At 35.9% G+C, this 22,957-nt stretch overlaps 1 protein-coding gene across 16 annotated transcripts in view; it reads left to right on the forward strand.

Annotated features, from left to right (window-relative positions):
- SCEL (sciellin) overlaps window positions 1-22,957 on the forward strand; it is a 297,125-nt gene that overhangs the window by 94,004 nt on the left and 180,164 nt on the right. For 8 of the 16 annotated variants that reach the window (XM_049099237.1, XM_025440923.3, XM_025440933.3 and 5 more), the window contains 3 exons: window positions 10,559-10,770; window positions 11,403-11,452; window positions 13,277-13,323. The gene's annotated coding sequence lies outside the window, so the exon portion shown is untranslated. Of the gene's footprint in view, window positions 1-411; window positions 470-7,184; window positions 7,355-10,558; window positions 10,771-11,402; window positions 11,453-13,276; window positions 13,324-22,957 lie in introns of those variants that run through there. The other 8 variants (XM_049099244.1, XM_025440924.3, XM_025440932.3 and 5 more) reach the window with 5 other exon arrangements.

Below are 22,957 nucleotides of genomic sequence, written 5' to 3' on the forward strand. Positions count from 1 at the left end.
TCCCAAATAATAGCCCTAGTGGGGCAGAATGAATGCATTCATGCAAGGTAGCAAAATGAGAGAATGGGAGGATGCTCAGTGATGACAGTTAAAATGCTGGGGTTTTTTTTTTCCTCACAGTATTGTTTCAATTGTGAAGTCATTGAATTCAATTATCTGTGAATTTACTTGTTCACAACATGTGAATATATTTAATGATAGTGTACAATTTTTAGTAGGGCTTACTGGAAGTTTTCTCAAATCACATTGTTTTTCAGATGGAGTCTATTGGATTTTAACAAAAACCCCATAGCTAAGTACAGGTAGGAAATAATTATATCACATGACTATTTTCATTGCTGGTGTTGGTTTTTGTCTTAGATCCAGCACAACAATGTGCTGCTTAGCAACACATTTCCTGTAGTCAAGGAAACATTGTCATACACTTACAGGAAAAGATGGAAATGGATAATCGAAGGCTATCCTTGAGGTACTGAGAAGACACTTGCAGGGAGGAAGTAACTGTCTTCTAGTTTAATTAAATTCAAAGCAATTTTAGTCACAACTTAAATGATTAAGGTTTGAAAAAAATTTTTTGACTTCACTGATGCCTAAACTTGGTTAGAGAGAGATTTTATAGATGGAGATGCCACCTTAACTTTTAACTGTGTGTATATCTCTGTATGTTTAGGTGATAAAGTCAATTCTAAGATTTTATGCCAGGTTGATGGAGAGGCTTCCTAAAAGGCATCTTAAAGGAAATGAAGGGATGTGAAAAGGAGTAAAGAGGAGCCTGAAGGACACAGTTTTATTCTCTTATCCATGTGTCTCAGTAAATCACATTATAGGCACCCAAGAAATGTTTGTGTGTCTGCCCTGCTCTGTTCCAAGCCAATAGAAAAGTATATAAGACAACACTGACTGTGCGTATTCATATAAATGCAGAGGAGCATTAAGGAAAGCAACACAATTCACATGGCCAGATACTTATTTTGCAGTATTCACTTTAAAGGTGTTTATTGTTGTTGATCTTAGTTTTAAAAGTTTTATTATGATGTACTTGGGCATTTTGTTGTTCTTGTTCTGCTTGATATTCATAGAATTTCTTAAATGTGTGACATGCTGTCTTTTGAACATTTGTCAGCCAGTTTCTCAGCCTCTTCCTTCTTCTCTCTTTTCTCTCTCATTATCTTGTCATTTTTTGTCTGGGATACTTCTAAATATGTTAGATTTTTTTTCTATCATATCCTATATGTTTATACTCTTTACTGGTTTTTTTAATGATTTTTTTCCTCCATGCTTCAGTAGATCTGTTTTATTGACCTGTCTCCCAGTTTCCAATCCTTTCCTCTGCTGTATCTAACTGGTGTTAATCCCATCACTGAATTTAAAATTTTTATTATTGTACTATCCATTTATAGAAAATTTATTTATATTTAATTATTTCTTGAAGATTCCAATTCTTTGGTGAAGTTATCCATCCTGTCATGTATTTCCTTGGACATATTTATGATAACTTCAAAGGCTACATATATAACACTAATATCTGGATCACCTGTAGCTCTGCTTCCTTTGTCTGTTCTTTCTTTTATTTGCCAGATATTTGGTCCTTTCCAGGCATGCCTGGGAGTTTTTTTTATTGAGCTCAAGACATTGGTTGAAAAATGGTAGAGATAATTTGAGATTTCCCAGGTGCTCTTTTCTCTCAATAAGGATTTTTCTTTTTCTTTTCTGGTTGGCAGTTAGATTAAGGGAAGATCATTTGACTCCTATCTGGGATTTATCTGATTCAAAAATGGGTTTCTCTCCTTGGTATGGGTTTGTCTATTTTTGGTTAATATTTTTTCTTATATTAGAGTCCTGGATTCTTAACTGGAAGTATGATATTTGCAAAAGATCCCATTCCTTTGAGGGCCCTAATTTTTCAGTAAAGATTACTGAAATCCCAATTTAGATAGGCAACCGTTTAGACACTGCTTTCTGCTTGATTCTTAGTTTCTCCTTCCTGTGTAGCTGGAATCATCAAATTCTTCCAGGGGAAAATGCTGCAGAATACTGGGTTCATATCAGTGAGTTTCCCTTCTCTCTGAGATCTGTCACTTTAAATATTGACTGCCTTGGTAGTTTCCTGATTTCTCCAAGAGATTTTCTATTTAAATTTTGCCTGAATTTAGAATTATATTCAAATTGGAGTGCAGTAGTAAGGTCTTTTACTGTTATTGAAAATGACCTAATTTTCTTTTATCAGAACCATTAATTTTTCTTCTTATGTTCATGATACTTTTTTGATTGCCTTAAGAAAAGAAAAAGGCAACTTTGGCCATTTCCACTATCAGGCCTTCCAGTTTCATTACTTGGCTTTCTTTGCACTTTCTATTGCCATCATCTTGTTTCTATCCTAACATTGACTACTTCTTGTTGTATTAAAAAAAAAAGTTCATTTTAAATTCATCTGCTACTCTCCAGCCACTGTTCATTTTTCCTTTTAACTTGCTGCAAATTTTAGTATCTGTATCTATTGCTATATATAGTTACTTTAAAAATAGTGGATTAAAGCAATGATTTATTATTTCTTTTATGGGTTGCTTGGCAATTCTTCTGTTCCATGTGGTGTCTGTCAGCTGGGGTCACATGGCTGCAATTAGTTGGTAGCTGGACTGGGTCTGAAACACCAAAAATGATCTTACATGTCTCTTGCTTCATCTAGGGTGTATGGAGTAAATTGCTAGAGTATCTTGATTCTCCTCTGCATAATTCCTTTCTCCAGCAGTCTAGACTGATTTCCTAAAGCATGACAACTAGCTTTTCAGAAAACAGGAGTGGATGCTTCCATGTTTCTCAAATGCTCAGCCCAGGACTGTCACAGTGTCTATTATTTCTGCCACATCCTCTGGGTCAAAATAAGTCACAAGTCCAGGGCAAAACCAAGACCAAGGGAAATAGATTCCTCTTCTTGAAGGGAAGAGGGGAATGCACATACAGAGATAAGAGGAATTGTTGGTGCCATCTTTAAAAGCAATCTACCAGGGCACCTGGGTGGCTCACTGGTTGAACATCTGCCTTTGGCTCAGGTCATGATCCTGGGGTCCAGCATCAGCCTCCCCGCGGGGAACCTGCTTCTCCCTCTGCCTATGTCTCTGCCTCTCTCTCTGTGTCTTTCATGAATAAATAAATAAAATACTTTTTAAAAAAGGCAATCTACCATAGTGCATATTTATATAAAAGCATATTCCTTTTTTTTTCAGTACAATTTGCTGATAGTACACTGTTTGGCTTCTGCCCCAGAATTTTTTTCTCTACTAGAAGCTAAGTTCAATTACTTTCCATCAGTAAGCTCAGGCAAAGCATAAGCTCTGGGCTCAGTATCAATCTAAAATAGAGAAAATTTTACTTGGACCTTTTCTAGTTACTTGTCCCAGTTTTAGTAATTCTATTTCTGTCTCTCTCTATCTATATATTTTTTTCCAAGCCAAGCCTACCTATGTTCCATTCCTATTACCTCTTTTTAAATTTCCTGAACCTCATTGCTTTCTGGGACTGCAATATCTTGCCTTTCTTGACCTTCTGCAGGTCATTTTTTCTTGATTAGATTTCTCTTTTTATCTTCAGAACATTGGCATCTTCTCAGCACTCTCTTCCTAGTATTGTGGAAATTACTCCCTGCTTCCAATGGGAGGGTCTTTGTTCCAGGTACTGCTCTTATTGTTTCTAATAGGATTAATTCCTTTATTTCCAAAATGAATTGATACCTCCAAATCTATTTTTTTTTATCATGTTTTGAAACAGCATAAAACCTGCAGCCCTGGGGTACAATGGACTCTACAGGTTATAGAGGGCCTATGTGTATAGAACATTTTACTAATTTTGATAGTTGCCATTACATCTTTTGAAAATGAAAATTTGTTCTTGAATAGAATCAAATCTGGCCAGATTGTCTCAATTTGGTTGCAATATTAAGCTATTAGTATACGTGTTTAATTTGTCAACAGTTTTTATAAAAATAGACTATGTACAAACTTAAGGAAAATCTATATTTTATTCCAATAATTTAAAAAATTAATATGTTATTATGTGAAATGCTGGAGACACTTTAAGTCTCGCCTACTGTCTAAGTGGCTAAGCAGTTGTAAGACTATATTATATAATATAAAATAAAATGAAAACATTCACCTCTAAACAATATCACCAAGCACATCAAATTTGTCTTTTGTAATGCAGAATTTTTCTGGCTAATGGCCAGAAAGTTTAAAATTAAATAAATGCATTTATTGTTGTAAAGGTCTTTGGGAGGAAAAGTATGTCATGACCATATTATTTTACTGTGTAAAGACAGCACAGATATATATTATTGGAAAGTCAGGACCTCTTTGAAAGGACTTTGAAACTTTGTTAGGTTTTTAGAAAAGTGTCTGTTGGCAATAACAAAGCACTAAGAGCTGTCTTAGCAGCAGGTAACTCTTTGATAGTTGGCTACGTGATAGCCACTAGAATGAAGAAATCTTTTATCAGAATCATATATTAATTTATTTGTCAATAATGCCTATCTTTCATAAAGACTAGGTGAAATTGACATTTTAAGATTTATCATGCTTTTCAATTTAAAAACTCCCATAGCCAAAATGTCACTGAGATCTGAAATAGAATTCTTGCACTCTCTTCTTCGTCTGATTTTCCAATTACTCTCTGAACCTTGGCAGATTTCAACAATTAAGTCAAGTTGATGAATCACTTGTATTTCTGATTCTGGTGCTATTAATTTATGTGGATGAAAAGTTCATTGTGAAGATGAAAAGATTATTTTCAGTAGACTTATTCAAATCATTACTAGTTATTACTTTGTGTAATTTTATTAAAAGTAAAATTGAGAAAACATTGAGCTAAGAATTTTCTGTGGTAGTCATATATTATGTGGGTGCTAGTTTTTTGAAAATGTGCTTTTGGATTTTAGTTTGGACAGCTTCCATCACCATATCTATAGCATCACATTCTTTCCCCAAGTTTCAAAAAAAAAAAAAAACTACTTAAGGAACACTATGGAAAAGCAATGTTTAACTATCTATCATGATTCAGCATAGATACTCCAATGGTTGAAAAAAATTGGAAGTTTTAAAACAATGATGATTTTGTTAATGGCAAGTTGTAATTAAAGTCTACAAAATTTGTTTTAAAATTTATACTTTGAGTTAACACAAAATGTACCTTTATCAATGAAGTTTTCAGTTTTAACTTAAATTTTGGTTTTCTAGCGTACATTTTTTGTTGTACATTTTTGGAGGGTGGGGGGCTTTCCAGTGTTTTTGTTAGCTTCCTTTTTCCTTTCTGATAAAATTCACTTACAGCTTTCACTTTAGGAATGTTTTTCCACACCACATTTCTTGGTCATGTTGTCTAATACCAGCCACACCTATTATTTTCCATTCCATTCCATTCATGCCTCCTTCTTTTACTCACTCTGATCCTCTGACTTGGAGTGCCTGTGCATATCTGTGTTCATAGCAATCTTCTCGTAATACTAAGCAGGCCTTCCACTGATTCATCAGAGATTTATTGAGCACCTGCTCTGTGCCAATTAGTATGCTAGATTTTAGAGATAAAATAATGATAATCCCTTTGAGCTCTTTGAGGTTAGGAGTTATGTCTTGTTCATCCCAGTATCCCTCATGGTTGATACACAGCTGACTCATAGCTGACATTTCATAAAACTGTTTTTGAAGGAATCCACAAAAGCCCATCTGCCTGTGAAGCATCCCATTCATATTGACTGTTGCCTCTTAGTTCCAGTAACATTTATTCAAAATTTTGGGACCATTCCATGTACCAGTCAGTAAAATATGGGGGAATAAATATTGTTCTTAGATTTTCAAATGAAATTCACTACTGTGGCGGCAAATTGCCTCAGGACAAGGAACATACACTGTGCAAACATTGCTTCAAGTACTTCATTGGTATATTAAGCTGGGTTTTGATGCAGCATTTGGTTGAATTGCTGACTTTCTGGATAGGATATCTGTTATGGATATCTGTTATGTTAAGCAATCTGTGTAGCACTAGCTTTGTAAGGCTGCACCTGAAACATATCTTTTGATTTGTGGCCCAGAGACCAGAAGGTTGAGAGACACAGAATGTAAAATGAACTTAAGTTTAGTATTTAAAAAATTGTAGAGTAGTAATTATTTATATTCATATCACAATAGAGGAGAATACCATGTATCAAGGTATGTAAAATCAAGACATTTGTGAAATTAAATGAATTTTATTTTTATTTCTGAGCAAAATATAATATTTTTAAACTGCAGAAATGCATTCCTGAAAAATCTTATAAACATTTCCTGATCCTTCTGTGGGTAATCAAAATAAAATTGAGCTGGGATGGCATGTTTGCATTCAGTTATTCAGTTATTCATTTCCTGACCTTACAAACATGGCTTAATATAATTTCTTTTTGGTCACACTAGTTCCCAGAACTGTGGAACTACTATCAAATCTATACTTGAAAAAGCCAATTCATGTATTGTATGGCATTAGGTTACAGTCCTGAAATCTCTAAAATATCATTCTTTGTTTCCCCCAACTTTCTTGTGAAGAGTGAGTTTTCAGGCTGACCATAATAGCTCTGATTTATTTTTCTAGATAATGTATGATTTAGTCTTCATGCTTTGCAGAACTTTGCCTTTTTCAAGATCAGACTTGCTCAATCCCAGTCCTTCCTTCCATTTGTTTTATTTGTGAGGAAATTACCCCTTTCAGGAGCAAAGGAGTTGATAAAAGATAACTCACAGAAAAGTTTGTTTTAGGTTGTTTACCAAAAGAGGGTATGAAAGTGTCTGCATCTAAGGTGAGACTTAGAGAGGGAGAAGAAAGGAAAGGGAGACCTAATAAGCTAAGGAACAAAGACTTGGAATTTGACATTAAAAATATGTGTCCTATGTATCCATTCCTGACATATTTATCATAATTTCTGTCAAAGTTCATGATCCACAGCCTTTCATATAAGCTCAGAATATTGTTCTGTTAATTTTGACCTCCACTGAAAATAAATGTCAACCATCTTTTGTTAAAATGTTTTAGAACGAAACCCATAACAATTACATCTACAAAAATGCCATTAGGTTTTCTGAAAGAACATCAATCTACTTAGAATTATGAGCTCAACTCTTTAATGCATGTATTACATAGATGCTTCCCCCACCCCCCCCCATGGGCAGCATGATACACTGGAAAGAATATGAAATTCTGGGATTGGAAGAACCTCAAGGGCATGAGTCCCAGACTGTACTACCAGCTGTGTGACCTTGGAGAAGTCAATTCTTCCATCTGAGGCTTGTTTTTCTTGCCTGTCAAATGAAAAATAAAAGACATCAACCTTTCAAGTTAAGTATGTAGATTCAATGAGTAATATATATGAAAGTGCTTTGTAAATTGTAAAACATCATGTAAATGATAGTTATTTTATTTCAGATTAACTCAAATATTGTTCTAAATTGGTAAACTGCAAACCAAACAAATGACTGTTAATTCCCATAGTCCCCCAGGTTCTACCTAGAAAAATGTTCTTTAGAAAACTAGACTTTTAGTTAGCAAATTATCAATGAGTTTAGACTCTTAAAAAAGGATCATTATGTATTTGAGTCATTCAATTAGAAAAAAAAAATAGAAGCCTCCTTTAAGAGAACTCTCAATGCTGAATCATTTACTCTTACCTTTCAGAGAAGCCTCTTTAAGCTGTGGATTCTATAAGTGAGAAAAATGTGTAAGTGAGAGCACATGCACACAGGGAAAACTTCCTCAGGAGACAATGGACACAGTGCCAAGTTTCCACTCTACTAAATAAAAATGGTTTACTGTCTTTTGAAATGAAAAAAAAAAAAAAGAAATGAACTTTTAGGTCAAAGTAAATGTTTTAGTGTATAATATTAATACATTCATCTTTGTGCCAATGAGTCACAAATATAACTTTTATATTTTCTGTAGCTCTGGGTAATCTAAGATGAATTCTTTGAGGAGTCCAGTTATCTGCTGTTCAAGGCACACCCGGGCACTGTTCCAACAGAGGTGATGTTGCCAGGACTCACAGATGTGGAGTGATTACTTCTAAACTGAGAAATAGGGAAGGCTTTGTAGAGTTGATATTTAAATCAGTCTTTTGGGGATAAATATGCTTTCTACAGGTGGAAGTGGTAGGAAGGGCATTTTTGAGAGAAAAAGCGGCATGAACCAAAGGATGAAGCTGTGGAGAGAGAGAACATTGGAACTTGGCAGTCGTCAATAACTGACAGTGGCCTCTTTGATATAAAGTCATGGGTGGGGGGAGTCTATTATTTACATGGGTAAATCTTACTCAAGTAGTTTTTGTCCATTATCTTGAATTGAAATATTTTACAGCTAAACCCACAAAATTACATGAACACCTGCAGAAATATCTACTGAGTAAGCAGTTGGTTATTCAAAGATCTAGTGAACTTAGAATTAATAAGGATATTTTGTCAATAATAAGGTAGAGTATCTTATGTAATAGTTATTCTTTACAAACAATAAAAACTTATTTTAGCTGATTCAGACAGAAAAGGAACAGAAAGAGGAAAGAATAAATGAGGTTGGCCCTGCTGACAAAAATGATATTCTTTTCAAAGTCAGAGTGGTTTTCTTCTTTCCCCATAGCTGAACCATGTTATCAGTCTCCACCTGGAAGTTCAGTTTAACTCCAGAGATCACTGAACCAATTCCATCCTTTGTCAGTACTTCTAGGTCAATACTCAGGTATCCGGTACCAAATATGCAAACATCTGATCCATGCCTACTCATTCTAGCAACCCTTGTTCCTTGCTACAAGACTGATAAGCATTATGTGGTTGAATTCTGGAAACTGTCTTCTATCCTGTTACTAAAAACAGGTCCTCAACATTTTAGCCTCTAGATCCTCTTTCCTTTTATCAGTGTCTGTGCTCCTCACCAACCATGTCTCTGCTTCTCATCTCCAAAGACCTATGAGCACGGCTGACATTCATGCCCTATTCTGTGCATTGAACTGGTTATTTACACTGGTATCCTGATGTATTGAGGTATCCTTTTGCTGGGCCATGGCATCTGTTCTCACTAGTTTGTACCTGTATGTATGGTACCTTTATGACTCCCAAGATATGTGTCATGTTCTTCCTGCTCATAATCAACATTTAACTTGATATCTGATAGCATCACTGGAATTATGAAGACAATAAACGTAAGTCTTTTGTGTGGTAAAACATTAGTTCTTCTCGTCCTTTAACAATCAGCCTGGACTTGTCCACCAGAAAGTATGATTTTCAGAATTGGACTCCTTCTATTATTTAAAAGGCTAGCCATGCATGACTTTAATCAGAGCTGTTGACTGATTAGACTTTCAGTACATGGATGCCAAATATGTGCAGAGGCCAGATATTAGTGACAAAAGGATAAACTGGCCATAGACTATGTCTGCAAGGAACTCACTATGTAGTTCTATTCCAGATATGCCCTGTATTACTTTATTCAGGAATATTGTTTTAAAGTTGTTAAAATAAAATTATGGTAGATTTCTTATTGACTTTTTGAAATGTAGGTGATTAATTAGATTTAGAAGTATATTTGAAAGTACCACAATAAGCTTGAAAGGTAATTGGATAGACCCTCAGAAAAAATCCATCCAAATAATCTCTCAAATGCCTATCCATCTATCCATCCATCCATCCATCCATCCATCCGTCATCCATCCAGTCATCTGATATCTTTTTGGATTCATTCATCTGCCAGAAAATGTGCTTGCAAATAGACTCCCAAGAAGCTGATAGACCAGTGCAAAAATAAATGCACAAATAAACAATTATGACACTGTGGAGATAAATTGACAGTGGATTAGCTCACTCAAATTCCAGGGAGTATAGTGAAAATAATCCTAGATTCTGGAGGATTATAAATCTGGACTTAAATTCTGGCTCTACTCTTTTAAAATTATGGCTTTGAGTGAGTTATTTAACATCTCTATCTATCATCAGCCTCCTCCTCTATTGTATGTGCAGAATATTGCTTGTCTGACACATAATAAGTGCCCATCATGTTAGCTATTTTCTCTCTATTGCCCCCTCTTCTCTTTTTCTCTTTCATTCATCTTAAGTTCGGTTTCCTTATCTCAGAGGAAAGGCTTTCTTTCTTTCTTCTTCTTTCTTCTTCTTTCTTTCTTTCTTTCTTTCTTTCTTTCAGATTTTATTTTATTTATTCATGACAGAGAGAGAGAGAGAGAGAGGCAGAGACACAGGCAGAGGGAGAAGCAGGCTCTATGCAGGGAACCCGACGTGGGACTCGATCCCTGGTCCCCAAGATCATGCCTCAGGCTGAAGGCGGCGCCAAACCACTGGGCCATCGGGGCTGCCCGAAGGAAAGGCTTTAATTTGATCTCTGAAATCTTTAAGAATCTGAAGTTCTGTGATTTAGGAATGATCCCCTGATCTAGAAAGCAGTGCATTCATTACTTATATACAGTCAAATATGCAGGATTTTGTAAACACGGTACAACTTTATGAATAGCATTGATGAGTCTCAAACACACCCGGCTCTTTCTCACTTTCAGTTCTTGGTACATCCTGTTCCTCTTTCTTGAAGATCTCGTTCCCCTGCTTACCAGCTAACTCCTGCTCATCCTCCCAGCCTCAGTTCTAGAAATCACTTTCACTTTCCCAAGGACAAATTCCATGGATGATTTCCAGGAGACTGATCTGCCAATTTGGACTCCACTCATCCTTTTAAAGGAGCCACCATACTACAGCAACGCCTCACTTACAGGTAAATGAGAAAACTAGAGATCTCTAATTTTCTAGTGTGTTTCCCTTTAAAAAGGCAGTGCTAATGACTCCTTCTATAGACCCTTCTGGGGATAGGTTTATGGTTTACTGCGGAGAATAAGATCTATTTATACTTCATCCTCTCAATGCAAAATGTGTATACAATTATTAATGACTAATTCATTACATGCCAGGTATTATGCCAGGCACCACAAATATGTATTATTTCATTTACTTATATCAACTTTAAGAAATAGGTTTATGAATAAAACTGGTTTACAAATGAAGAAATAGCAATCCAAGGAGTTTAAATAAGTTGCTTACCTTTACACAGATTACTGTGTTTCCTAAATGTCAAAATGCCATAGGTTGTAAAAATAAAATAAAGACAAAAAAAAAAAAAAAAAAAAGAACACCAAACACTCAAAACACTACAGCCAAAACACTATTGATTTAACAGTAGCTTTTCTGGGAGAGAAGAAAATATGCCTTACATACACACATTGATTCTAAGGTGATCCTCTGTCAGATGATACTCATGTTAGATGCATTTAGATTGAGGAATGTCAGAGGTTGGTTTGAACTCAGGACTGTTTGGTTTCAGAACCAATATTTTTATCATTATCTCTTCAGATTCAGAAATCAGCCCTCAACTACCACAATACTTGTGAAAGGCTCATGAGGTAAGTACAAATTTTACTGGAAATTGTGAAAATAGGCCAACAGAAAAAAAAAAGTCCAACAAAACAAACACCACTGATTAAATTCAAACTTGCTAACAATATTAGATTTACAAACTTTAAAATAAATCCAGAAAATAGAAAATATTTATTATGTACTAGTCACTTTATATAATTTTATCTCACTTAATGTTCATAACAATTATAAAATAAACATTATTGTGATCCATATTTAACAAGTCAGAAACTGGCACAGAATCTGCCCCAGTTTATATACTATTAAAGGGTAGAGTCTGAATTAGACTTAGGCAAGAAATAGTGAAATTTATAGGAAATTCTACAATTTCCTGGATCACAGGAATTAGCAATGTTTTTTGAATAATTGAATAAAATTAGTCAAGAGAAAAATTTGCTGTCGGAGCAGGTTTTTAACATGGGAATATCTGGTTTGTTGTAGAAATGAAATTGTTTTACATCTGTTTTCTACTTAATTTTGTCAGTTATAGGTTTGTACGGTCATGGTAATTTTAGGAACATGACCATGTATGTAGGAGGCTAAAAGTAAATGTGCATTGTAACCTTTGGTCACTTATCTCTGTGTACCTAGCCTGAAAACTCCTTGTGGTCAGGTGCCTATAGTTTATTCCTGGTGGTATCAGTGGCTGGCACAGCCAAGGGGCTCAATAAATACTTGTTGAATGAATGAAGCATGTAAGAAATTGAGGACAATTTTATGTTTAAACAAAAGGCATATCATTAAGAATAGGGTCTTTTCACTGGGCCACAGCCAGCCTCTACAGGGCCTTACAAATTAGAAAAACTGCTCTCTCAGGGTAGATAAATTAGGACAAGGAACTCATTGGGTAGATACGCAAAGAGATTCTTCCAGAGAGTCGTGGAGTCCAGCTATGCAAATAGAGCTTGGTCTTTCAAACCCACTTGACCCCTTAGTCAGGCATGTTTAAACAGCACACAAAATGTACAACTGTATTGGGTATTCTAGCTTACCTCACCTTTCTCTTGATTTTTAGGAGGGGTGAGGTGAGGGGTCAGGCAAGTATTCTTTTGTCTTTCTTAATCAAGAAAATACTACTAGTCTGTCCTAGTTTGAAAAGATGTAAAATGATTACATTCTATTAATTTTTACCTTATTAAACACCCATGTCAGGCTTTATTATACAAAAAAAGTGCATTAGGTAGATTAGTTCCTTCTATCCCTGTACTGTAATCTATAAATACTTTTTATAGGATCTTTTCAGATTTTGAAAACCAAAAATATTAAGCTCTGAAACTGTATATTTTATTATTGGAACATTCTTTGAATTTTCTACTGATTTTCTTGAGCCATTTTTATTATTTTGCATTAGGTGAGCCATTAGAAAAAAAATAGTGAAAGCCAGACTCTAAGAAACATGAAATTGTTTTTCTCTTTCAGATATGTGTGAACACACACACATACATATGCATAGCGTTTCTGTGTTAAGTGGGAATGTAGGGGCAAGATGATTCATAGCAAGAGACATAGGAATTCTATTGGAATTAGTGGCTCTCTGAACTGCTCTGATTAACTGCAAATGATCATTGTAGTGACAGTTTCTTGAGAAGAGTTTATTAAAACTTAAATCTTAAAACTTCAATTCATATCACTTAGACACACATACACACACTCCAAAGTTTAAGAAATTAAAACCAACATTCCTTTCTCGACCAATGGAAAGGCCCAGTTAAAAACCCTTTTTGTCTTGATTATAGCTTGGGTAGAGTGAGCCTTTTAAGTGACATTTGTATTAATTTTAATAAGGACCATGGAACTCTTTTCAATTTCAGACATATGGGAGGAAGAGAATGTTTCAATTCAGCTCAAGAGTCCTCAGGTTAGAGCATTGATTTTACTGACCCTAATACATTTACAAATGCAGATAGATCTCAATGTGTATTGTAGCTCCCTTTAATCCTCATCTTTTTCTTTTAATAAATAAGCTCCGTGCCCAACTTGGGGCTTAAACTCAGGAACCTGAAATCAAGAATCATGCTCTACTGACTGAGCCAGCCAGGCGCCCCTTCATCTTTTCTTTTATACTGAAGTTTGTCATTCACTAAGCTAAAGCAACAAAGTGGAAAGAATTCTTGTGATGAAGAGAACTTGTACCTTCACTAGCTCTGAGTGTGATTCACTCTGCTGTGTGAGCAGTATCTGCGAATATGAGCAGGTTCTGCTCTCTCCATTGGTAAACAGATGCAAGGACAGCTCCATCAGGAGAACCTTTGTGAACATAGTGAAATACATAGCAAAGTCTTTGGAAGAATGCTAATCCTAGCGTTAGGACTGCTGATACCTACCAGTATTAGTTGACCCGGCCTTATTAGAAATGTTAATTTGTAGCACCTTTGAAAGATGTGGTTTCCTGACGTCAAGGCATTTTCTTTTCTGGTTTATGTTGATTCTACAGTTGCCTTCGCTGTTAAGTAGATCCAACCTTGGATTGGCCTCCAGGTGTAGCAAGAATAGATAACAGGGGATTTGGGTTATCTGGAAAACAGTATCGAGTAGTAATTAATGGATAAGGGCTTTGAATCATGACTTTGAATCACAGTTTTGTATCTAACTGTATGAGCTTGGGCAAGTTGTTTAACCTCTCAAAGGCTTTGTTTTCTTCTTTTGCAATAGCCCCTGCCTCCAATGGTTATTGTAAGGATTAAATTAGATAATTAATGTAAAGTATTTAGCATAGTGCCTGGCACATGTTCAGTTCTTAGTTTAAGTGACAGCATTTTCTATTGTTGACATGTAATCCTGGAGAATCATTCTTGGTCTGAAATTCCCTTCATATAGGTTGATGCTATATAGGAAATAGCTACAATAAAATAAGACTTTGGAGATTTTTTTGTTTTGTGCAAAGCAAAATATATTACTAAGTGGTTATCAAATCAGCCTCAAGATACCTTAAACTGTTTCCAATGAACTGGACTAGATGTATTCTATAAATAAAAATAATAGTGAGAATGCTTATAAAATGATATTAATGTTTTCTATTTGTTCCTTGCCAACTTTATTTGCCAGGCACTTTATATATAATTTTAAATACTTATAACAATGGCACGAATTAAATGCAAATCAAAACCACAGTTAGATATCACCTTACACCTGTCAAAATGACTAGAATCAAAAGATAAGAAATAACAAATGTTGGTGGATGTGGAAAAAAAGGAACCCTCATGTACTGTTGCTGGGCATTGATTGGTACAGCCACTATGGAAAACAGTATGGAGGTTCCTCAAAAATTAAAAATGGAATTACCATTTGATCCGGTAATTCCACCACTGGGTATTTGCTCAAAGAAGACAAATGCTAGTTAAAAAAGATATATGCATCCCTATATTCATTGTAGCATTATTTACAGTAGCCAAGATATGGAAGTAATCTAAATGTCCATTGACAGATGAGTGGATAAAGAAGATGTGCTGTATATACACAATGGAATATTACTCACTATAACAAGGATCAGATTTTGCCATTTGCAACAATATGGATGGATCTAGAGGATATAATGCTAAGTGAAATAAGTCAGAGAAAGGCAAATACCATATGATTTCACTCATATTTGGAATTTAAGAAACAAAACAAAGAAGGGAAAAAAAGAGACAAATGGAAAAACAGACTTTTAAATGCAGAGTACATATTGGTGATTGCCAGGGGGGAGGTAATTGGGGAGATGAATGAAATAGATGAAGGAATTAAGAGTATACTTGTCATGATGAGCACAGAGTAATGTGTAGAATTGTCAGATCATTGTATTGGACATCTGAAACTAATATGACATTGAATATTAATAATACCTCGATAAAATAAAAACATAATTTTAAGTACTTAAAATAATGGTACAAATAAGTATCCATTTTCATATTTTATAGATAAAGCAGAATCTCAGAGAGATTAAGGAACATCTCAAAGACTGCACAACTAGTAAATAGAAGATCTGGGATTCAAAAATTAGTTTTTTTCTTCAGAGCCTTTGTTCTTTCTGATACACCTGCTGATGTTCAGAAACTATGTCAAGTGATCTACTAAACTTACCTTCCAGTTACATGCAGTGAAAATCAGCAGGTGGTTTTGTCTCCTTAGTGAATATCAAATATTTTACTGCTAATTTCACAACTTCTGAGAGAATCCTGCATTCTCTTCTTTGGTAGAATCCAGAATCCCTTTAGCTGATTAAATTACTTCCATTGATGTGGATTTCAATTCAATCTAATAGCAACAAGGCACTGTCTTGACAAAGGATGTGCTGTTGTTAGGGGTTTTTCTGAGAGGCAATTCTTTCATAAATTTTTCAGTCAGATAAAGCTGAGAATAGAATTAATAACACCTGTCCAGTCTATAGCAAAGAAAAGTTCTAATAGGGGATGATTTTCCTTCTAGTGGATCTTTTCATGAGATTTACAAAATGGTTTTTTTTTTTTTTTTAAAGAATCAATACAGTATCAGGAGAACAAATCAGTTTAGAAAGACTAAAGATGGGATCCCTGGGTGGCACAGCGGTTTGGCGCCTGCCTTTGGCCCGGGGCGCGATCCTGGAGACCCGGGATCGAATCCCACGTCAGGCTCCTGGCATGGAGCCTGCTTCTCCCTCTGCCTGTGTCTCTGCCTCTCTCTCTCTCTCTCTCTCTCTCTGTGTGACTATCATAAATAAATAAAAATCTTTAAAAATAAAAGAAATAAAAAAAAGAAAGACTAAAGATGAATAAGATATAGATAGCTAGGAGGGAGAGACAGAGCTATAAGCTAATAATAAAGCTAAAGGTACCAGGAGAGATAAATGTGTACAATATAGTAGAAGAACCAAGGGAAGGAATGATCTGGTTCATACATAGGAATTCAGGAAGTGCTTCAAAGAACTGAATATTGAATGTTGGCTATGAGCTCCCAAGTGATGAAGGTGAGAAATGGAGTGTGCAGGGAAGCTAAAGCTCATATGACAAAGTAAAGTGTCAGACGACTTGGAGATAGATCAATAGAAATGATCCAAGAGGAATACCAAACAGAAAATAAGCAAAATGGTAGACCTGTATCCAACCATATCAGCAATTACCTTAAAAGTTAATGAACTAAACCTGTCTTGTCTAATATGACTGCCACTACCATATGTAGCTATTTAAATTTAATTAAAATGAAATATAATTAAAAATTCAGTCTCTCAGTTACACTAGCCACATTTCAAGTGCTTAATAGCCACATGTGAAGAGTAGCTTTCATATTGGATGGTGCAGATATGGAACATTTCCATCATCACAAAGTTCTACTGGATAATGTTGGACACAGGGAAGGTCAAATAGACTTAAAAAATAGAAGCCAGACCCAATTATATATTGTCTACAAGAGATACATTTTAAGTATAAGGATATAGAAAGGTATAGCATATAAATGTCATATAAAACAGACTTGAAGACAAAGAGTATTATTAGAGATAAATAGGAATATTTCATAATAAGAAAAGAATCAGTTTAGGAGGAAACCATAGCAATGATGGATATTTATACCCCTGTGTAGTTTTTTCCCTGACACCAACTAATTCTCCAGTTTTCTGACACCAAGTGGGTGTCCTACAATTCAGTTAAATTGAATTCTGATACTAGCTGGACTTAGTTAAGGGCTGTCTCACAATATTGCACCCACTTCAGATACCTGTCACAAATGGAGTCTCCAGGAGACCTACACTTCTGCCATACTGACTACATGGTATGAAGTTTGCACAGCCTTCCCTCAGATTCAATAATTCACTAAAATGAATCACGATACTCTGGAAAGGACTTTACAGATAAAGGTTTATTATTCAAGATACAACTCGGGAACAGACAAATGGAAGCAATGTCTAGGGCAAGGTATAGGGGAGGGTGTGCAAAGCTTCCATGCCCTCTCTGGGTACACCAGCTTCCCAGCACCTTGATATGTTCACCGATCTAGAACTTCCCCAAACCCAGTTTTTGAGAATTTTTTAATGCAAATTTTATTATGTAAGCAGAGTTGATTAGATCATCGGCCGGGATCCCTGGGTGGCGCAGCGGTTTGGCGCCTGCCTTTGGCCCAGGGCGCGATCCTGGAGACCCGGGATCGAGTCCCACGTCGGGCTCCCGGTGCATGGAGCCTGCTTCTCCCTCTGCTTGTGTCTCTGCCTCTCTCTCTCTCTCTCTCTCTCTCTGTGTGACTATCATAAATAAATAATAAAAAAAGTAAAAAAAAAAAAAAAAAAGGTCATTGGCCATTGGTGATTGATCCAATCTCCAGCTCCTCTCTCTGTATAATCACTTGTTTTGCTTTTTGGTGACCCATCCCAAAGCTATCTAGGTCCCTCCCATGTGTCATCTCATAAGCAAAAGATGGTGAATTCCAGAGGTTTTAGGAGTTCTGTGCCAAGAACCAAAGACAAAGACCAAATATTCCTATTCTGCTTTTCCACCATGACTTATTATAGAATCTCCGAAAATATGAAGCAAAATCAGCAGAATTAGAGAGAGATGGACATTTTCACACTTCTCTATCACTAATTGAGAAACATATAGACAAAGGAGTCAGTAAAGACATAGATGATGTGAGCAATGCTGCCAACCATCAGAACATAACTGATATTTATAGAACACTACACCCAGCAGCTACAAACTATGTATTCTTTAAAAATGTACATGATAATAATGCTTGGCTATAAAACAAGCCTCAGAGGGGCACCTGCATGGCTCATTGGTTGAGAGTCTGCCTTTGGCTCAGGTCGTGATCCTGGGGTCCCTGGATTGAGTCTGCATTGGGCTCCTGCAGGGAGCCTGCTTCTCCCTCTGCCTATATCTCTGCCTCTCTCTCTGTGTCTCTCATGAATAAAGAAATAAATAAAATCTTTAAAAAAAAAAAAACGAGTCTCAATAAACCTGAAAGGATTAAAACTGTACAAAGTATGTTTTCTAACCACAGCAATTAAAGTGGAAATCGAAAACCTCAAATTTGGAAAATAAACAACTTTTAAATAACCTGTGGATCAGAGAAGTAATAAAATAAATTAGAAAATATTTCAAACTGAATGATAGCAAAATGACAACTTATCACAATTTGTGGGATGAAGCAAAAGTAGAACTTAGAAATTTAATCTTTAAATGTTTATTTTAGGAAAGAAGAAAGATGTAAAAATCAATGATATAAGAAAGTTGAAAATGAAAAACAAAGTAAGGTGAAAACAGAGGGAAAGAAATAATAATAGAAGTCAGTGAAATTAAAGAAAAACAACAAAAGCTTCTTATCTTGATGAAGTCCCAATAGTTCGTTTTTGCTTTTGTTTCTTTTGCCTTCGTGGATGTATCTTGCAAGAAGTTACTATGGCCGAGTTTAAAAAGGGTGTTGCCTGTGTTCTTCTCTAGGATTTTGATGGAATCTTGTCTCACATTTAGATCTTTCATCCATTTTGAGTTTATCTTTGTGTATGGTGAAAGAGAGTGGTCTAGTTTCATTCTTCTGCATGTGGATGTCCAATTTTCCCAGCACCATTTATTGAAGAGACTGTCTTTCTTCCAATGGATAGTCTTTCCTCCTTTATCGAATATTAGTTGCCCATAAAGTTCAGGGTCCACTTCTGGATTCTCTATTCTGTTCCACTGATCTATGTGTCTGTTTTTGTGCCAGTACCACACTGTCTTGATGACCACAGCTTTGTAGTACAACCTGAAATCTGGCATTGTGATGCCCCCAGATATGGTTTTCTTTTTTAAAATTCCCCTGGCTATTCGGGGTCTTTCAGATAAAGGGCTAGTTTCCAAGATCTATAAAGAACTTATTAAACTCAACACCAAAGAAACAAACAATCCAATCATGAAATGGGCAAAAGACATGAACAGAAATCTCACAGAGGAAGACATAGACATGGCCAACATGCATATGAGAAAATGCTCTGCATCACTTGCCATCAGGGAAATACAAATCAAAACCACAATGAGATACCACCTCACACCAGTGAGAATGGGGAAAATTAACAAGGCAGGAAACAACAAATGTTGGAGAGGATGCGGAGAAAAGGGAACCCTCATACACTGTTGGTGGGAATGTGAACTGGTGCAGCCACTCTGGAAAACTGTGTGGAGGTTCCTCAAACAGTTAAAAATATACCTTCCCTACGACCCAGCAATTGCACTGTTGGGGATTTACCCCAAAGATACAAATGCAATGAAACGCCGGGACACCTGCACCCCGATGTTTATAGCAGCAATGGCCACGATAGCCAAACTGTGGAAGGAGCCTCGGTGTCCAACGAAAGATGAATGGATAAAGAAGATGTGGTTTATGTATACAATGGAATATTACTCAGCTATTAGAAATGACAAATACCCACCATTTGCTTCAACGTGGATGGAACTGGAGGGTATTATGCTGAGTGAAGTAAGCCAGTCGGAGAAGGACAAACATTATATGTTCTCATTCATTTGGGGAATATAAATAATAGTGAAAGGGAATATAAGGGAAGGGAGAAGAAATGTGTGGGAAATATCAGAAAGGGAGACAGAACGTAAAGACTGCTAACTCTGGGAAACGAACTAGGGGTGGTAGAAGGGGAGGAGGGCGGGGGGTGGGAGTGAATGGGTGACGGGCACTGGGGGTTATTCTGTATGTTAGTAAATTGAACACCAATAAAAAATAAATTAAAAAAAAAACAAAAAAAAACACACACAAAAAAGTAAAAATATTTCAAAAAAAAAAAAAAAAAGAAAAACAACAGAGAAATTTAGCAAAGCCAAGACCCAGAGGCGAAGAAGCTGAGTGGCCTGGGGATGCCAATGTAAGGATGACTGTGCTGAGGGACAGAATGTCATTAGGTCTTTGTGGAAAAAACCACCTAGTCACTAGAGAAGTTTTGTCATCACTGTTGTTTTGAGACACGTATTATTTTTTAACAGCATTTTGAAATTTAAAATCTGAGTATAATCTTATCTTGCTCAGAATAAAGGAAGTACCTGCCACTTTTCTATGCCTCCAATCCTCTGCCGTTCAGCACTGTTGACAAAGACCTTTTTCTGATTTCCTTCTCATTGTCATTTTCCTTGCTGTTTCACAGTGATATACAAACGCGTGTAAATTCCATTAAAAATGTAGTGCCTGGGTCACCTGGGTGGCTCAATTGGTTAAACATCTGACTTCAGCTCAGGTCGTGATCTCAGGGTCCTGGAATCAAGCCCCACATTGAGCCTGCTTCTTCCTATCCCTCTCTCTGTGTCTCTCCCCCTACTCATACTCTCTCTTTCTCTCTCAAATAAATAAAATCTTAAAGAAAGAAAAGGTAGTACCCACAGAACAGGATTTGGTTTTAGTACATAGGGTCTCCAGGAGAATACTGTCTAGAAGAGAAGGCTACATGTTCTTGTTTCCCTTTAACATACTGTTGAAATTTGCAAATGCCATGTACACTTTTAAGAATGTAAATTACAATTTAATCTATGAACAATGACAATTTTATCAATGAATATTTAATGTTAGTTTTCATTTGAATTTGGATTTTTTGTTTAGTTCTTTTCTTAAGTGACAATGGTAAGACTAAATGGAAGTTTGAATAGCTTGGGGTCCTGGTTGGCACAGTTGGCTAAGCATCTATCTGACTCTTGATTTTTGCTCAGGTTATGATATTAGGGTCATGAGCTGGAACTCTGGGAGCCCTGCTTTGGACTCTGCACTGGATGTGGTGCCTGCTTAAGATTCTCTCTCTCCCTCCCCCTAGATCCTCCCCCCTCCCCCCCCCCCCGCCACCTCCTGCTCTCACTGACTCTCTCTCAAAAGTTTTGAATAGTTTATGCATAAGCAATTGTATTTTATTATGTCATTTGACCATAACATACTTTTGCTTCCTTGTCTTTTCTTCTTTCCTTCCTTTCTTTTTTCTTTTCCTTTCCTTTCTTTTTTCTTTTATCTTTTCTTTTCTTTTCTTTTTTCTTTTCTTTTCTTTTCTTTTCTTTCTTTTTTCTTTCTTTTCTTTTCTTTCTTTCTTTCTTTCTTTCTTTCTTTCTCTCTCTCTCTCTTTCTTCTTTCTTTCTTTCTTTCTTTCTTTCTTTCTTTCTTTCTTTCTTTCTTTCTTTCCTTTCTTTCTTTCTCTTTCTTCCCTTCTTTACAAGTCAAATAAGAAACAAATAACCCTGCCCCAAAGTGTTTAAAGGAGATTTGCGACCTCTACTGAAAAGTAGAAAATATAGAACTTTATTATCTAGAAATTTGTGATGTATATGGATTTGGCTATGCCATAGGGCTAATATTCCCCGGAAGCTAACTATTGTCAATAAAAAAAGCTTCATCTAAGATGATTTTTTTGTTCAATTCACAAATACCAGCATTATCTAAGGATTCCACTTTATAGAGGTGAATGGGGGAAACAAAAAAATATGTCTTTGAGTCAAACAGACGTGGTTTCAAATGATGTGGTTTCAAATACCTGTGCCGCCTAGTATTTTTGTAATGTTGATTGTGTCCCTTGAGGGTTTTGAATGTCAATATTTTAAATGCCCTACTTCACAAGGTTACAGTGTACTTTAAAGGAAATAATGCATGTAAAATGCTGGCATATAAAGGTCCTCTGTGTTCTTCCCTCCTTGACCTGTAATACAATAAATTGTGAGTGACTAGTAGCTTTTGCATTTTCAGAGCCAGTGCAGCCGATTAGAGGGAGATGGCTCTTGAAGCACAGAACAAGCCTTACTCTCTTTTACCATTCATTGGCCATCTGACTTTAGGCTAATTACTTAACCTCTTTAAGTTTCTGTTTCCCCTTGTATAAGAAAAGAAAAAGAAGATTATATCTGGACACATGATGATTAAATGAGTTATGTAAACATTTAGCACAGTACTTGGCATAATTAATGCTCAATTAAGAGTAGCTTCAAAAAAAAAGAAAGAGTAGCTTCAGTTCTATCATTTTTATGCTGCTACAATTTTTTTTTTTTAATTAAGGTTTTCTTTCAAGGCGCCTTCTGTTTTCACTGTGTTCTGATGATCAAAACCCTCAGGCGGTGCCTGGCTGCCTCAGTCTATAGAGCATGCAACTCTTGATCTTGGGGTCATAAGTTCAAGCCCCACATTGAGTGTAGAGTTTACTTAAAAAAAAAAAAAATCCTCAGGGTTGCAATCAGCAAGGTTAGAGCTCAGATCAATTTCTAGTTCAAATACTGGATATTTAATTTTATCTCTGCCTCTGTTTATGAAGGCTAGAGAAGTCAATCTCACTGTTCTATGCTGCAGAGCAAAAAGATGCTCCTGAGCTCAATGGAGATTATTTTTCATAACTCCAAGAAATTAATCTTTATGATTGATGACTGTTGTTTTAAGATTAAAAAAGCATCCCATCCAAAGAATTCATATCTCAGATTATTGATTTCTATTGAACTTGCCTACTTTTCAGTGCAAGAGAGTATATGATCAGGGAAGTAAAGAGCAATATTTATTTGATTAAAATTTCTTCAGCTTGATTTTCTTGTTGTTAGTGGCAACCAACAAAAGAA

This window comes from Canis lupus, chromosome 22 (genome assembly GCF_003254725.2).
Source record: "Canis lupus dingo isolate Sandy chromosome 22, ASM325472v2, whole genome shotgun sequence".
Taxonomy (NCBI): Eukaryota; Metazoa; Chordata; class Mammalia; order Carnivora; family Canidae; genus Canis; species Canis lupus.